Consider the following 18,627-nt stretch of genomic DNA (forward strand, 5'->3'; position numbering starts at 1 on the left):
TGAGAAGTTATCCCTTGATTCTGCTGTGCCTCCAGCTGGCCCCTTCCTGGGGGAGCTCTTCCTCTCCAAATTCTGACCTTGGCATTGGAGATCCTTCTCAGCCTGGTTCCAGCCACTTCTTCCACCTGCTGATCTCGTCTCTCCACCATTTGATGAACCCATGTCCCACTACTGTCTTCATACCTCCGCACCTGCTGTTTCTTTTCTCTCAGTTGAAGTACCCTTTTTCTTCTTCCCTACTTTTCAAAATCCTATCTTTCTGGGGATCTAAGCAGTTCATCTAAAAGGCTTGTCCTCCGAGAAGTGGTCCTGTCCATACAGCACAGACCCTACCTTCCCAAGGCTCACAACCACCTCCTTACCCTCCCACCAGGCCTTATTTGGAGCTGGCAGGGAGGAGACATTGGGGGCTGGGCCTGTCTCCCCTCTGCAGTGGGCTCCAGGGGTTAGTGGTGACCCACAGCAGCAAGCGCTGGGAAGTGCTAAGCTGGTATTCCTGCCCTAGGGGGCTCTGAGGAAATGTGGGGTTCTCCACCCCTCAAACTGCCCTCCTCCTCAGGCCTGAGCTTCCCATTAGCCTGGATGGGGCTGTCGACAGCTCTCTCTCTACGAGGCCCAGCTGGGGCCTGCACTTGGCCTTTGGACCACCTCCCTCACCTCTGGGGCAAAGGTGATTGTTACCTCTGCCAGAGACAGGTGAATGACCTTCATCTGAAAACTGTGCTCCAGCTTCAAGGGTGGTGTGTTGGGGATTCAGAGGGATAGAGAAAAAAGGGGTCATTAGCTCAGTAGGGACTACCTCCCTGCCCCCAACCAGAAGCTAGGAGGGGGTGGGGTGATTCTAACCTACACCTCACAATGGCTTCCTTTAGTGCTTAGGATCCTCTAGGCTTCTAGATCTGGGTCCTGCTTCTTGCTCTTATCTCAAATAAACCTGATCAGAATCAATCCTGTAGGGGTTCCAGGACCACCCCCTCATTCGGCCTCACCCTCTGTCTGAAAGACTCCTCCGCTGCCCAGGTCACCTTGGTCACTTCCATCTTTCTTGCCTCAGTGGTAACCTCCTCCGGGAAGCCTTCCCCACCCCAGACAGGCAGAGCGGTTACCGTTTCCCGGCCTTCTTTGGAGTGTGGGCTCTCCTACCACACTGCCTCCTCCCCCACCCAGTTCCCTGAGGGCAGAGATGGAGTTAGGGGTCTGGTGCAGGGCAACTTCGGAGGGGGGACGGGGGGCGGGGGCTGAAGCTGGGGTGGAGGTAGGGGGGATGTAGTGGTGGTGATTTCTAGGACCCAATGAGCCCAGACCTGACTCCTAAGCCTCGGTTTTCCAGGGAGCGCCCTGAGCTTCTGGGTGCCTCCGGGCCAGCGCTGGATCCCTGGCCAGGTGCCGGGGTCACTGTGGGCTTTGTTGTCTGCTGAGCCCCAGAGCTCTCTCCCTCGCCACGGCTTCCACTGTTAGCAGAGCTCGGGGCGCGCCCTCCAAGCAGCTCCTGGCCCGGGCGGATGGGCTCCTAATGAGAACATAATTACCCAGATGGACCTGGAGCCTCAGCTCCCTCCTTAGTTGTTACCCTAACGGGGTAGTGGAGGTGGAGAGAGTGCTGGGCGGAGCTACGGTGCTGGACGTTTCCTCGCCTGCAGGGCGGGGTCCTAGGACCCCGCGGGGCCCCGAGGGTGAAGACCGCGCGCCCAGCGCTCGACCTCTGGCGTGCTGTGCGACCTGAGACTACTTCCTTCCCAGCCTGAACCACATTTTCCTCAACTCCCAAATGCAAGGGGTGGGCTAGATGTCTGGGGTTTCCTCCAGGTGATCTACCATTTCTGATCAACCCGTCCGTGAGCCTGTCTTCCCCTCCCCCCACCCCGCCCCCCAACTCCCAGCTGCGTTTGGCCGAGTCCGTGTCATCCCTGCTAGCTTTCAAACAAAACAGTGAAACTTCTTACGGAGTCTGGGGAGGTCAGCGGTGCCCTTGAACTGGAAGGTCAAGCTGGGAGGGAAAGTGCAGGTACACTCCCTTTGAGCCAATTCAATGGGAAAGAAAAGCTTTCCCGGGGTGATGACAAAGGTCCCTTGGCCTCTTTGCACAGGGCTCCTCATTGAAAATACATCCACACTCTATCTGAGCCTCAGTTTGCTCATATTTCAAATGGGGACAATAATGCCTTTCACGGCAGGGTGGTTGCTAAAAGGCATAAAAAATACTCAGCACTGCCTGACACACAGTAGGTGCTGAATAAACGCTAGCAACAATGAGGAACGATGGACACCGGGGGCATCACACTATCACAGAAGCAAGACTTAAAGGAACATCAAGCAGATAGGAAAATTGAAACCAGAGAGGGGAAGGGACACAGAACGCGTGAATTAGGATCCTGTGTCCTTTGTTTCCCCTGCACATTCATCTCCCCACCCACCTCCAGTTAATCATGAGAACAGGGGAATTTTACCCTGTAAGTGTCTTTCATCTCCATCCCTGTTGCTCGTATATTTGCATCAACCACTGTGGATGAATACTCAGTTTGCATGCTTCTCCATTGGTTATGAGCACTATTTACATATCTGCGTCCATTTAGAGGGTGAGCCCCTGGCATACCACTCATCTTGCTTGGCCCAGTGCCTTCTGCGGTGTCAGGCCCAGAGCAGGGCTCCTGTGATTGTGTCAGGAGTGAAAGCAAACTGTGCCTGGCACAATTGCAGGCTATGGACCCAACCAGTGAAACTGCCCTTCAGGGGACCTCTCAGTCCTGCATGCACCCCCATCACTGAAAGGAATGCTGATGTGGAAGTTCTTCCAGACCCTGTGCTGTCAGGGAAACCTTCCCGGGCACCTGCACTTACTCTCACCTCTTCCTATTTCACTCTGCACTCAGCCTGTCCCCAGGAAGTCCCAGCTTTGACCCTGGGATAGCAGTGAGCAGGGGCAGCGAGGAAGAGGCCACAGTTAGATGTATGGGTTGGTGTTTGGATTTGTTGCTAGGTCTTCACACTGGGCAAACATTTTCTGGCAGCAATGAGGAGACCCTGTGCAGCTGAAGTCAGGAAGGAGAACTTTATGATTATAAAGAAAGAACTTCCAGGTGTGTGGCCATAGCCCAGAGCCTAGGGAGGTCTTTGTTCATCTTGCTCAACTCTGAAGAGGTCAGGGAGGAGATGCAGAGGGAGGGAGCAGGGGAAGGCTCCAATCTGACCTTGAACTCTACCTCATCGGCAAAGTCGTCTCTGAACCGCCCCCCCCCCCCCCATAAGGGCCTGGCCCTCTGCTGACCACCTGAACTCTCCTATTCAGGTCACACCCTCACCACAATTCTGTTGGACTCTAAGCTCTGTGGGCATCAGTCATCATCTGTGGTTTCCCACAAGGCATCCAGAGCCTGGCACAGTGCCAGGGTTGGTAGATGCGCTATAAATGCTCCCTGAATGCATGAGTGAGTGAACACATGAATGGGTGGGCAGAAGGAGGGAGGGATTACTGGTTGCATGGCGAGTGCATTTGTCTGGTCCACCAGAATGTGAACTCCATGAAAGTATCTACCTTGTTATTGGCCTTAGTTACAGTTACATTCTCAGTGCCTAGCACAGTGCCTGGAATAGAGTCAGCATGAACAGTATTTCCTGAACAAATGAATAAAGAATTACGGTACTTTGGACTGTGGGATTCTGGATTGCAGGCTTGACCTTGTACACTTCTTGAGATCCCCACTATCCCCATGAACAGCTACATTTATTTATTTATTTTTAAAACATCTTTATTGGAGTGTAATTGCTTTACAATGGTGTGTTAGTTTCTGCTGTATAACAAAGTGAATCAGCTATACATATACATATGTCCCCATATCTCCTCCCTCTTGTGTCTCCCTCCCACCCTCCCTATCCCACCCCTCTAGGTGGTCATAAAGCACCAAGCTGATCTCCCTGTGCCATGCAGCTGCTTCCCACTAGCTATCTATTTTACGTTTGGTAGTGTATATATGTTCATGCCACTCTCTCACTTTGTCCCAGCTTACCCTTCCGCCTCCCTGTGTCCTCAAGTCCATTCTCTACGTCTACATCTTTATTCCTATCCTGCTGTGAGGTTCTTCAGAATCTTTTTTTTTTAGATTCCATATATGTGTTAGCATATGGTATTTGTTTTTCTCTTTCTGACTTACTTCACTCTGTAGGACAGACTCTAGGTCCATCCACCTCACTACAAATAACTCAATTTCGTTTCTTTTTATGGCTGAGTAATATTCCATTGTGTATATGTGCCACATCTTCTTTATCCATTCATCTGTATATGGACACTTAGGTTGCTTCCATGTCCTGGCTATTGTAAACAGAGCTGCAATGAACATTGTGGTAAATGACTCTTTTTGAATTATGGTTTTCTCAGGGTATATGCCCAGTAGTGGGATTGCTGGGTCGTATGGTAGTTCTATTTTTAGTCTTTTAAGGAACCTCCATACTGTTCTCCATAGTGGCTGTATCAATTGACATTCCCACCAACAATGCAGGAGGGTTCCCTTTTCTCCACACCCTCTCCAGCATTTACTGTCTGTAGGTTTTTGATGATGGCCGCCACATTTATTTTAGAGTGAAATTGGATTGTACCAGCTGTCCGGAGTTGACCTTACAATACAAGTTTTTCTTGCATGCTGCTTGCCCCACCCCACCCCCAACATATGGGCCATTCCTTAGAGGGTAGGGACCATATTTTATTTTCCTTAAAGGGCAACACCTAATAACATGATTCAGTATTGGTCGATTGGTTGCTTAATCCAGGATCAAGCCATTAGGTCTGTGGCAATGGGTGGGGTTGAACTGGTGATGGTGCCAAGCAGTTGGCGAAGCCCAGCAGGATTTTCCATGGTGCCAGCAGAGAAGCCAGGTGTAAGCAGTAGCTGCGCAGTGCATTGGTCAGTGAGGGAGCTGGTATTTCCCCAGCAGACCCTGGCTTGTGGCTGGACATGGGCTCTCTGGGGTTTTGCTCTAGCTAAATGCAGAATGACCCCTGAAATCCCCTCACAGTTTTGGATTCTGCTGCAGACCATGGAGGTGGAGTGGACTCAGTTGGTTTCCTCTAAAGAACGTCAAGGATTCTCCCAAATCCCCCTTTTTCTTCAGACCCAGTGTCCGGCTGGGTGTTCAGCCCAACAGAGAGTTCTCTGGAATGCTCTGCCAGCCAGCAGTAACCTGCTTCCTCAGGTGAGGCTCCAAGAGCCCTTTCTTCCATCCTCAGAAATTACTGCATGCTTCCAGGGAAACTTGCACAGAGGGGAGAGGGAATTAAATGGAGAGGCAACTGGGCATCGTGTCATCCTCATTTAAAAGGGAGCTGTGTGCTCTGCCCAGATCCTGTATTGGACAGACTCTCCTTGATATTCTGAGAGGCTCAGAAATAAACTCCCCAATGTGTACTTCCACTGAGAAGTCCAGATGATTTTATAATGACTGAATGGCTCCAAATATGGACTTAAAATGCAGCTGATGAGGAGCCTGCAATTTTGCTTAACTCATCTTGATCAAAGTTGGTCATTTTAAGTCTCAGCAATGTTCCAAATGCTCACTCACTCTCTCTTTCTTTCTTTTTGGAGAAGTTCATTTCCGGTAGACAGATTATTTACTTATTCTGAAGATGCCAAGGGAGAGGGCATGTTAGCAATACCAACTGAGCTGTGGGTGTGGGCTCGAAGCTCAGCCTTCATGTGGCATCTGTGTGTCTGTTGCTTTTCCTTTCATTTGCTCGGGGCTCTCTGTGCTTCCCAAGTGGGACCTTGCCTGCCAGGTCCACCTAAATCATCTCCGGCATCAGTTTGAGTGACAGCGGTGCTCTTTGAGGCTGTGAAGTTTGCAGCTGTTTTCCTTGATTGCCTAAATGTGTCCCTGTCTCTGTCATAAGAAGTTGGGGTCCAGGCTGAGGGCAGAAACAAGCCTGTTCCCCCAGGAGCGAGACCACAGGACCTCCAGATGCGACCTCTATAGGATCCCGTTTCAACCAGAAGTCTATGAGATGCAAGATTCTCTGGGCGGCAGTTGGGGTCTTCATGTCTGAGTTTCTAGCCTAAATCTGTCACCAGAATCCCGCCTTCCAGCCCCAGCCTTCAGAGAAAGCCACCTGGTGACTTAGCTTTCAGAGCCGTGACATGGATTTTCTTTGGGCCCCTCATAGTTCATTCTTCCCTCAGTAGCCAGAGTGAGCTTCTCAAAACATAAACCAAACCACACCGCATGAAACTACCTAGTGCCTCCACAGTGCGCTGTGACTTTTTACTGTGGCTGGCTGGGCCTCCCTCCTCTGGCCCCAGCTGACCTCTACAAGCTTCTATCGCTTTCCTCTACTGCAGACAAGCTCATTCTGGCTTTCCGTCAGCTCCTAGAATATGCCAAGCTCTCTCCTGTCTCAGAACCTCTGCACAGGTTGATCTTCTGGGGCTATTTCCTTCTCTCTCAGGTCTCAGCAGGCTACCTCTGATTACTCTCTCTGATACCAAGGCACTTCCTTTATTACCAGTTGAGCTGTATTTCATTGCCCTGAAATGCTCATTTATCTCTTTGCTTGTTTGCTGTTTCTCTCCTTCCCTGGGGACAGGGACCTGGTCTGTCCTGGGTGTTGCTTTGTCCCCGGAGTTTGGAACAGAACCTAGAATGGTAGGGGCGGGATTAATATACAAAACAACTGAATGGCAAATGAGCCATCCAATCATGATCCATCAGAGCAGAGTCGTCTTCTCATTGGTCTCTCTCCTCAGAAGCTCAGGGGAGCCATTAAACATTTCACCCACCAGAAGGCATATCCATCCAGAGGGGAAGCAGGCTGGAAGTCATGGGGTCAAGGATGGGGGCTGGAAAATTGGTCTCTTATCTACAGGCCCAATGAATGGTTTGTGTTTTTTTTGCTTATTAATGTTTATTGTTAAAATTGCTTAATTCAGCTAACCATGTGGTGGGCTAGGGAGAACTGAAGTGAGCTGTGAATTATTGAATTTTTCCCACTGAAGTTATCCTGCAACAGTCAAGCAGGAACAAGAGAACAAGGAGAAAAGAGACCTTGGTCTAGGGCAGAGGTGGGAAGCAGCCAGGGTGCCGTTCCTGTAACTGTAACTCTGCTTGGAGCAGAGGTGGGCAGCGAGTGGGGACTAAGAAAGGAGAAGGAAGGCTGGAGAATCACATGCACAAGAGAGAAGGCAGCTTCTCGACTCTCTCCGAGACGGGAGGAGGCAGCACTGTGGGCAGAAATGGCAGCAACGTGGATCTAAGGCTGTAGAAAAAAAGACACGTATCTTCAGACTGCAAAATATCCACCCCAGAAATACCCAGCTAGCCTGGAGTTGTCAATCACACGTTTATTCAACAACATTTACCTCGCAATGCCGCCCGCATGCCCAGAACCAGCTCTGTTCTAGAGGTCCAGTAGAAAAACCCAGGCAGGGGGCCGGCCTTGCCTGCAGTTCAGCTGAAGGGAGCATAGTACAGAGAAGGATAGGAAATTAGGGCAAGGAGCTCAGCTGTCTGTTCTACTTGATTTAATCCTCTCCCTCCTGCACCACTGTGAACTCCTTATGGTCCAAGACAATTTTCGTGACCTTTGGGTTTCACCCTCCTTTATATGGCAGAGTAGGGGGCACTGGTTAAGAGAATGAGCTTTGAGTTAAGCAGAGCTGGTTTTGAGGGCTGCCTTTGTTGCTATATTCATCAGGACCCTTACGGTTTCAAATTATAGACACCCAACTCAAACTGGCCTTAGTACCTTCCACCCAAAAGAATTTATTGGATTGCATTCAAAAAAAGAAAAAAAAAATCCAAGGATAATAAAATTTAGGCGTGGCTGATCCAGGCACTTAAGCAATGTCATTAGAAATCTGCCTCTTTTTACATCTGGATTCACTTCCAGGCCCCCAACTGTGGCAGCAATAACAGACCCACATTTTGTCTAGTTTCCCCATTAGAAAGAGAGCATTTGTTTCTCCACAGTTCCAGAAAAAATTCCAGAACTGATGAATATTGGACTGACTTGTCAGGTGCATTCCCAGAACCAGTCTCCCTGAGCAGAGGAATGAAATGAGCTAACTGGCCAGGCATGGAGCCAGGTTGAGGGTGGGGTTGGGGTGGGGAGAAGCAGCCCTGTCTGGGGGCAGCTGGTACAAATGACGGGGGACTGGAGGTGAGATGAACAAAAGCAAGAGATGTTCACCACCACAGCCACTTGCTGTAAGGGAAGTGTGACTTCAAGTAAGGGGTTAATAATGTCTAATTCTGTTAGCATGAATGAGGTAATAACTATGAAAGATTTAACAGAGCAAAGAACATAGTAAGTACGTAGTAAATAGCAGTTATTATTATTGCTCCGGAGGCAATTTTTGCCAATGCCCATGCACCCTGGCATTGTTATTGATTTATATCACAAAGATATCTTTTTCTCCCAGGAAGAGCACAAGCTCCTTTTGGCCTATGAATGCTTATTTGTGGATTCAGATCATCTGGAGATCTTGTTAAAATGCAGATTCTGATTCTTTAAATCTGGGTTGGGGATTGAGGTTTCCGATTTTAATAAGCTTTTTAGAATTGACTTTTTAAAAGAATTTTTCAATTCTAATAATCTTTGCAAAATTCTACATGATGAACTCACTACAGATGACACTTGAAAAGCAATGGTATAGGATCATGTATATCCCACAGCTAATTCCTAAATATCTGTCCACAGATGTGTTATATCAGAATCAAATGAGACTTTTTTGGAAAGAGAACTTACTGGCGGCTCTCATAAGACAAGGTAAGCATGAGAGATAGAGATTGCTTCAGGCATAATTTGATCACCGGTGCCTGGTCTCTGTCTCCCTCTCTCTTGTGCTCAGCCCCTTTCACTCCTCACAGTCACAGTATAGCTGCAGAAGCTCCAACCTTTCAAATCCTCTACCCAGAAGTCTTTGCAAAATTCTCATGGCATCTCATTGGCCCTAAAGGAGTCACATGCCAATCTCTAGATCAATTTCAATGGAAAGGCAATGCAGGCTCTGATTGGTCAGCTTAAGTCTTATCCCCCTTGTGAGGTCAGAGTGTGAAATGCACTTCATTGAAGGATCAAGGATAAAGAGAGTGTGTATGTGTGTGTAGGAGGATTTCCAAACTAAAACTGAAAGCTAGCACAGAAAGTCAAGGGCTACCCATCTCCAATCCCATCCCCAGGTTCTTATACCCAACTCACCACTCACATAGCTAACAGGCATCTCACATGTACATGATCAAAATGGGTCCCCTGATCTTTCCCCAGATCTGCTCCTGCCAAAGCATTTTGCGTGTCAGTTATGGCCACTCCATTCTTCTGGTAGTTCAGACCGGAAACCCTGGCATCACCCTTGACTACTCCTTTCTTATACCCAACCTGTAATGCATCAGCAAGCCCTATCACTTTACCTTCAAAATAATCCAACAGTCAGCTGATCCAGACCACTAGCCCCTCTCCCTGGAACAATTGCAGTCACCCAATTTGTCTCCCAGCTGGCCCTCTTGCTGCCCTACATCTACAAACACACATGGTCAAAGCAGCCACAGAATGGTCCTGCTAAGAGGTGAATCAGGTCATGGCATTTCTCTACTAAAACTTCCAAATGGGTTCCCTGCTCTTTTAGAATAAAATCTGAACTATTTTTCTGTCCCCCACCCCAGCCCACACTTCCTGACTGCTCCTCTGACCTTATTTACCTTTCATCTGGGAGCTTACGTAAAGTTCACCTGCCACTTCCTGCCCCTGGAGATTCTAATTCAGTAGCTCTGGGCTGGGTCTGGGGGCTCTGTGTTGCTACAAGTCCCATGGGTGATTTTGATGTGCTGCCCAGGTTTGCAAACCATTGCTCCCAACACCTGGCCTGGGCTCTGGCATGGAGGTAGTGCATAACGTCTGCTGAATCAACATCTCATCTTTCCCTCTGTGCTTGTGTGTGGTTTTTAGGGTGGCGTGGAAAGTGGGGGCGGAGCAGGGTTACTTATTATTTCCCAGAGTGAAATCTGATTATACAAAGGCTGCTACTTTTATAATACTGGGGGAGATCATCTGAGGAGTGTAATTAGCATCAGCTCGCTTTGCAGGAGGAGGGATATCCGGCCCCTTTTGGCTAACACGCCCGCCTCTCAGTGGGACGCCTGCGAGGCTGTTTGGTGACCGCATCCTTCCCTTTCACTTAGTGGTAACAATGCATAGCTGCACACAGTGTTTCTGCCCAGCTTCTGTGCTGATAATGAAGGCAGCTTCACGAGAGCCCTTGTACAAACTGTACCCGCTGGAGAGCCTGCCCGCCTGACTTGTGTCATTTTAACTTTGGCCCTGCCAAAGCCACCGTGTCTGCTGTCCCTTCTGGCCCACTGCCATCCTTGGGGCTGCCTGCCCCCTGAGGTGCAAGCATCAGCTTCTTCCCTCTCTCACCCTTACTCCCGGACCTGGTCCTGGAGGTCCCTGCCCACCTTCCAGCAGCTCCTTCAGCTGTCCCCGTGACAGGCTTTGAGCCTGGAGTTCTGGAGAGTGTCTACTAGGACACTTTAGTTGTAAGGAACAGAAATTGACTATGGTAAGCAGAAGAGGAATTTCTTCATATGCCTTATGGCAGCTCACAGAATGGAAGTGAAGCCTGGAGAACTAGACTCAGAAGAAGCCAGGAAGTGGGACAGCCCTGATGACAGTCCCTTTGGGAGCCCACCTCCAGGGTACATGGGTGGTAGTAGTTTCCACTCTCATGTCACTCAACATTTAATGTCCCTGGAGAGAGGATTACCTCACAAGCTCACCCCTCATCTAGGGGAGCCCCGAACATCATGACTGTCCACACCAAGCCTGCAGATGACGCAGCCACGAGAGCTCCTCAGGATGAAGTGTAGCTGGAAGCGTGGGCTCTGGGGCCAGGCTGCCTGGGTTTGTATCCCAGCTCTGCCATGATCCACAGTGTAGCTTTCAGCAAGTTATTTATCTATTTTTGTCTGGACTTCAGTTTTCTCATCTGAAAAATGGGAATAATAATAATGCCTTCTTCATTAATTAAATGAACATAGGTAAAGCACTTAAAATAGTGCCAGGCATACAGTAGGCACTCAGTTCAATCAGTGAGTTATTGCCCGAAAGGAGGGGTGTGCGTGTGTGGGTGCGTGTGTGTGGGTGCTGTGAAGCAACGATTCAAGTGCTCTCCCTCTCCCCAGGCCCCGACTTGGGTTTCCTCTCCTCCAATGTGGGTAGTGCCTGGTCAGGAGGAAAGAAGCCTCAGGGACTTCCTGGCCCATAGGTCCCATAAACACAGAGGGACAGGTCAGGACAAAATATTGATCAAGAGCTTTAGGGGCAACTTGACCTTGTTTAAATTCTGGCTCTGCTGCAAGGAGCTGTATGACCAGGGTAAGTTGTAGAGTGTCTCTGAGCTATGCAGGAAGCAGGATAATAAAAACCTACTTCTTAGGCTTGTTGGGAGGGTCTACTCATTCAAGTAAAAAACAGTTAGGAGCCTGGTCGGAGTCTGACACTGCTCTAGTGTTGGGATTACAGCGTGAACCAAATAGATACCTCCTTGTTCCTGTGCAGCTGGGGATACCTTAGTCCAAGCATCGTTCAGAGTTGCATGATTAGAGTGAAAAGGGCTCTGAAGGACCTGCCTGCCTGGGGAACTGTGAGCTATGAGGGAGTTTGACTTTGAGCTGAGACTTGAAGTTTGACTAGGAATGAGCTAGGCCAATGCTGGGGACGGGAGAAAGCATTCCAGACAGAAGGAGCAGCGTGTGTGAAACCGCCAGGTGGGAAACATCATGAATCTGAGGACTGAGGGATGGCCAATGTCACGCCCATTTAGGGAGGAGTGGGGGGTCAAGGTGAGGCTGGAGAGTTGCAGGGGCCAGATCCTGTGAGGCCTGGTAGGCCAGGGCAAGGATTAGGGTCTTCATTCTGAGAGCGATGGGTCCCCGTTCAAAGTTTTAACCACAATTGTCTTTACACTTTCGGAATGTCAGGGCGGCTAATGGGAGGAGAAGGCCTGGAGGGGGGCAGGAGAGGATGCAGCAGTCCAGTGACGAGGCTGTGACAGCCACAGGGCTTAGGGATAAAGGCAGCTGGGACTAGAGCAGGGACAGCAAAGTTGGAGACCAGTAGATGGATTTAAGAGGTATTTAGGATTTAGTGATGGATTAGGACACAGAGGTGAGGGATAGACCACCAAGTGTGGTTTCTGATTTCTCCAGAATTTCTGGTTATTCTATAGTAAGACGGGCAGCATTGGCTCTCCTGGAGAGTGAGATCCAGGGCCAGGAGGGTTGTGAGCTCAGTGGGGGACGTGTTGTATTTGAGATATCATGTGTCAGTGCCAAATAGACAGCTAGATAGGAGGGTCTGAAGGCCAGAGGGCAAGTCTGAGTTGGAGGCATAAACTCAGGCCTCATAGGCATTAAGGTAGGTCAAGAGCCCTGAGATGAATAGGCTGATGGGGAAACATGCAGACAGTGCGGGGGAAAGCTCTTAGGAAGTGCCGCCATGCTACGAAGACTTAAACCGTTGCTGTGTGTGTGTGTGTGTGTGTGTGTGTGTGTGTGTTCCTGCAGCCAAATCTCCCCTCTCAAGGCTGCTGCTATGATTGGCTTCTGGTAGGGTGGGCTTCACCTCATACTGGGACTTGTTTGATTAGCTCCTATTGTCGCCTAATAAAGCTTAATATCCACAAGAGGCTACGTTATCATGGGGTTGGGGGGGAGGGGAGGGAGAGGACTGAGGCACAGAAGGGAGTCCTGTTAAGTGCCTCTCACCTACGCCTACGCCTCTCAACATACACACAACTCAGACCTGAGACTTTGATAGAACTTAATTTCTTTCTTTCTAAAGGCTTTCCTGGAAGAATTACAAGCCCAGCTTCCCCTGACAGTACCAGGGGGAGGACGGTATTGGCGATGGCATAAAACTGAGGACAGAGGGAAGTGCGAAAGACAGAGCGTTTATCCCAAGCAGAGGCCTGGAGCACCTGCCACTTTCTGAGCAAGACAGAGAGAAACCAAGGGCTTTAAAAATAGAGCTGCTCCATTGCTTCAGGAGGGGAAAACAACCCAGACTAAAGCCGACCTTCCTGATTCTAAGCAACTGATTCCCACTGAAGCAAAGAGGGCCCCCGAGCCCCAGAGAGGAGTGTCCTGGAGCTTTGTCCTGGAGTGATCAAAATGCCCACTGCCTCTGAAGAGATACCCCAGTCTACGGAACACAAGGAGCCCTTACTGAAGACAGCAGTCTCCAGAGGAAAGGCAATAGGCCATAGCACCAGGCTGTTTCTGGAACAGACCAGAACCTCTGCATACAAGCATAGCTGGTTGTCTCCAAACAGTTCTCAGAAGATGCAATTCCCCTTTTCGGATGGTTGCAGGGTTACAAAGTTAAGGACGGCAGCGTTGGTGCTGTGGGAAGGCTTAGGGACTGGCGGGGGATAAGCCTGGAGAAATGCTCTCAGGGCCATGGTGTGGGGGCCAAATCCCATGGGGTCTTGGAGGAAGCAGAGGGCTTCCGGGAGGAGGTAGTCTTGTTTTTATTAGATTATATTTTTTAGAACAGCTTTAGATATACAGAAAAATTGAGAAGTTGGTAAAGGATTCCCCTATACTCCCTTGCCCAGTTTCCCCTATTATTAACAGCTTACATTAGTGTGGTGCACTTATCACAGTTAACAAACTGATAGTAACACATGATTATTAACAAATGTCCATGTTTCATTCAGATTTCCTTAGTTTCTATCTAATGTCTTGTTCTGTTTCAAGATCTCATCCAGAATGCCAAATTATATTTAGTCATCATGTTTCCTTAAGCTCCTCCTGGCTGTGACAGTTTCTCGGAACTTTCCTCGTTTTGATGACAGTTTCAGGAAGTACTGGTCAGGTATTTTGTAGAATGTCCTTTTCCCAGAATTAGTCTAATATTTTTTTTCATGACTGGAGTGGAGTTACGGGTTTGGGGGGTAAGACCACAGAAATAAAATGACATTTTCATCACGTTATATCAAGGGTACCTACCATCAACGTGATTTATCACTGTTGCTACTGACCTTAGTGATCTGGCTGAGGCAATGTTTGTCAGGCATCTCCATGGTAAAGTTAATCTCCCTCCCCTTGCCATACTGTATTCTTTGGAAGGAAGTCAATCTGTGCAGCCCACACTGAAGTGGTGGGAAGTTATTCTTCGTCTCCTTGAGAGCTAAGTATCTACATACATTTTTTGGAATTCCTCTGAAAGGGAGATTTCCCTCATTTACTTATTCAATCATTTATGTAGATCAGTATGGACTCATGGATTCTTATTTTATAGTTTGGGTTATAATCCAACACTATTTTATTGACCGAATGGTTTCTGCTTTAGACAATGAGAAGCTCTTTCGGTTGGCTCCTATCTCCTTGACATACCCCTTTCGATGTAGTTTTTTTTTTAACTTCCTCACTTTTTTGGCACTATAGGATAAGATATTCTTGGACATTTCTTGCCCTAGTCCTAGAATCAGCCATTTCTTTAAGGAACACTGGTTCCTTTTGTTGGAGCATGATATTAGAAACCAAGATCTGGGTATTCGGTGGGCTTACTGCTATTGGGGGCGGGGGTCATTTCTTCTAGGGCCTCTTGGCTGACAGAACAAGAAAATGTATGATGTAAACGAAACTCAATATATACAGGCATCTGTAAGTATGTCTATATGTAACCATCTGTATCTATATTAAACTAAAGATGAGTTCATACTGACATCTCCAACTCTAACTCATTACCACATGGGTCACTCCAGCCTCCTCCCCTTGCTTGTCTGTACGTTCCCACTCTAACAGTGTAAAATCTGGCTTCCAACAGCCAAGATCCGTATACTTACTTGTTCAATTCCACTATACATTTATAGTGACTTCAGAATTATTAATCTCCACTACCCCTATAGGAAATAACTTTATCAAGTAGAGTACAGTGCTTATGTGAAGTTCTTTCTGGCTTTAGTTTTACAGACTCCATTCATTTGCAAAGTTACTTAGGTCAGCACCTTTTCTCCCCACCCTCTTCCCTGAGGTTGTACCATACATTTATAATACAAGTAGATTCTCTTGTCACAGTCTGTATTCCTTCCTGTGATCCCCTAACCTCCTGATTTAAAAACATTTGCAGACATTAAATTTCACTCTTTGTGCTGTAAACGTCTATGGGTTTTAAAAAATGCGTAATGTCATGTATCCACTATTCAAGTGTCATGCAGAATAGTGTCACTTCTCTAAAAATCTACTGTTCATTATATATTCATCCCTTCCCCCTACTCTCCCTTAAACCCTGACAAACATTGACCTCTTTACTATCTCTATAGTTTTGTCATTTACAAAATGTTATGTAATTGGAATCATACAGTATGTGGCCTTCTCAGACTGGCTTCTTTCACTTAGCAATATGTTTTTCAGATTCCATGTCTTTTCATGCTTGACAGCCCATTTCTTTTTATTGATGAATAATACTTCACTATATTGATGTACCCGTTTATCCATTCATCTATTGAAGGGCATCTTGGTTGTTTTAGTTTTTGGCAATTATGAATAAAGCTGCTAGATACATTTGTATGCAGACTTTTGTGTCGACTTAAGTTTTCAGATTAGTTGGGTAGATACCAGGAAGGCAATTGCTAGATCATATGGTAAGATCACATTTAGTTTGTGAATTCCCTGGTTGTCCAGTAGTTAGGGCTCTGCACTTCCACTGCAGGGGACACAGGTTCCATCCCTGCTCTGGGAACTAAGATCCCACATGACACAGGGTGAGGCCAAAAAACAAAAATCAAAAGACAAAAAAACCGCTTGGAGCGACTTATTTCTGGTGGACAAAGAAGGGTGTAAGAGAGGAGCAAGAAAGAGAAAGTCATACACTATGGATAACAAAATGATGATGAAATAAAATTCATACTAAAAAAAAAAAGATCATGTTTAGTCTTGTAAGAAACTGCCAAGCTTTCTTCCAAAGTGGCTGTACCATTTTGCATTCCCACCAGCAATGAATGAGCGTTCCTATTGCTCTGCATCATTACCAGCATTTGGTATTGTTAGTTTTTTTGGATTTTAACCATTCTAAGAATTGTGTAATGGTACGCTATTGTTTTAATTTGCAATTCCAAAATGGCAAATGATGTTGAACATTTTTTAATATGCTTATTTGTTATTTGTATATTTTCTTTAGTGAGGTATCTATTCAGGTCATTTACTCATTTCAAAATTGGGTTATTTGTTGCATTATTGTTGAGTTTTAAAACTTCTTTGTATATTTTAGTTACAAGGTCTTTATCAGATATGTGCTTTCAAAATATTTTTTCCCAGTCTGTGGCTTGTCTTTTCATTCTTTTCACAGTGTCTTTTGCAGAGCAGAAGTTTTAAACTTTAATAAAAGCCCAGCTTACTATTTTTTCTTTTATGGATTGTGTTTTGAGAGCTGTATTTAAAACTCATCACCAAACCTATGGTCACCTAGTTTTCTTCTCTGTGTGTGTGTGTGTTTTTTAAGAAGTTTTATAGTTTTTGCACTTTATATTTAGGTCTATGATCCATTTTGGGTTAATTTTTGGAAAAGATGTAAGGTCTGTGTCTAGAATTTTTTTTTTTTTTTTTTGGCATCAGAATGTCCAATTGTTCCAGGACCATTTGTTAAAAAAACTGTTCTTTACTGACTTGGCTTTGCAAAGATTGGTTGACTATATTTGTGTAGGTCTATTTCTGGGCTCTTTATTCTGTTCCATTAATGTGCTTATTCTTTCACCAATACCACATTGCCTTCATTATTCTAGCTTTATAGTAAGTCTTGAGGCTGGGTAGCGTCAGTTCTCCAACTTTGTTCTTTTCAGTATTATGTTGGCTATTCTGGGTCTTTTGCTTGTCTCCATGTAAACTCTGGAAATAGTTTATCAATACCTGCAAAGTAGCTTGCTGAAATTTTGATTGAGATTTCACTGAATCTATAGATTAGGTTGTAAAGAATTAACTTCCTAATAATACTGACTTTTTCAATCCACATACATGAAATATTCCTTTATTTATTTAGATCTTTGATTTCCTTCACCAGAATTTTGTATATATATGGATACTACATATATCTTGTTAGATTTATACCCGAGTATTTAATTTTTTGACAATATTTTGAATGGTATTGTGTTTTTAACTTTAAATTCCAGTTGTTCATTGCTAGGGTATAGGAAAGCAATTGACTTTTGAATATTAACCTTGTAACCTCCAACCTTGCTTATGAGTTCCATGAGTTTTCATATTGATTCTCTGTGATTTTCTACATAGAAAATCATATCAGAAAACAAAGACTGTTTTATTTCTTTCCAATCTGCACCGCTTTTATTTTCTATTCTTGTCTTATTTCATTACCTAGGACTTCCGGTACAATACTGAATAAGAGTGGTGAGAAGGAATATCCTTGCCTTGTTCCCATTCTTAGGGGGAAAGCATCCAGTTTTTCACCAGTATATATGATGTTAGCTGTAGGATTTTTGTAAATGTTCTCTATCAAATTGAGAAAGTTCCTCTGTATTCCTGATGTGCTGAGAGGTTTTTTTTTTTTTTTTATCATGAATGAGTATTAGATTTTGTTAATTGCCTGTTCCGGATCAATTGATATGAGCATAATATGAGCATATGGTTTTTCTTCTTTAACCTGTTGAAGTAGAGGATTATTTTAATTCATTTTTGAATGTTGAACCAGGCTTGCATACCTGGAATAAATGCCACTTGACTGTGGTCTATAATTCTTTTTGTACATTGTTGGATTCAATTTACTAATATTTTGTTGAGGATTTTTGTATCTATGCTCATGAGAGTTATTGGTCTGTGGTCTTTCTTGTAATGCCTTGTTGGGTTTGGGTATTAGCGTAATGCTGTCCGCATAGGATGAGTTATAAAGTGTTCCCCCTGCTTTTATTTTCTGGAGGAGATTATAGAGAATTGATTTTTTTTTTACTTAAACCTTTGGTAGAATTCACTGGTGAAACCATCTGGGCCCGGTGCTTTCTTTCTCGAAGGTTAATTATTGATTAAATTTATTTAGTAAATATAGGTGTATTCAGATTACCTGTTTTCTCCCTTATTATATTTCTGCCTACCTGATCTATCACTTACTGAAAGAGTTGTTGAAGTGTTCGGCTTTAAGAGTGGGTTTTTCTATTTCTCCTTGCAGTTCTATCAGTTTTGTGTCATGTATTTTGATGCTCTGTTGTTAGGTGCATACATATTAAGGATTATGTCTTTTTGGAGGAATTAACCCCTTTATTATTATGTAATTCCCTTCTTTATCTCTGATGATTTTCCTTGTTCTGGAGTGTGCATTGTCTTTCTTTTGATGAGTATTAGCATGGTATATCTTTTACAACCCATTTACTTTTAACCTATCAAAATCTTTATATTTAGAGTAGGTTTCTTTTAAACAATATACAGTTGAATCTTGTTTTTTTTTTTTTTTTTTATTTTTAGCTGTGTTGGGTCTTCGTTTCTGTGCGAGGGCTTTCTCTAGTTGCGGCGAGCGGGGGCCACTCTTCATCGCGGTGCGCGGGCCTCTCACTATCGCGGCCTCTCTTGTTGCGGAGCTCAGGCTCCAGACGCGCAGGCTCAGTAGCTGTGGCTAACGGGCCCAGTTGCTCCGCGGCATGTGGG

At 45.8% G+C, this 18,627-nt stretch overlaps 1 long non-coding RNA gene across 1 annotated transcript; it reads left to right on the forward strand.

Moving 5' to 3' along the window:
• The first annotated feature begins 1,733 nt into the window (after positions 1 to 1,733).
• LOC309616660 lies at positions 1,734 to 15,760 on the forward strand. Its single transcript, XR_014237556.1, has 3 exons — positions 1,734 to 8,749; positions 12,821 to 14,788; positions 14,892 to 15,760. It is a non-coding gene; the product is annotated as an uncharacterized lncRNA (long non-coding RNA).
• The last annotated feature ends 2,867 nt before the right edge of the window (positions 15,761 to 18,627 follow it).

Source organism: Balaenoptera borealis (genome assembly GCF_965194805.1).
Source record: "Balaenoptera borealis genome assembly, chromosome: 19".
Lineage (NCBI taxonomy): Eukaryota > Metazoa > Chordata > Mammalia > Artiodactyla > Balaenopteridae > Balaenoptera > Balaenoptera borealis.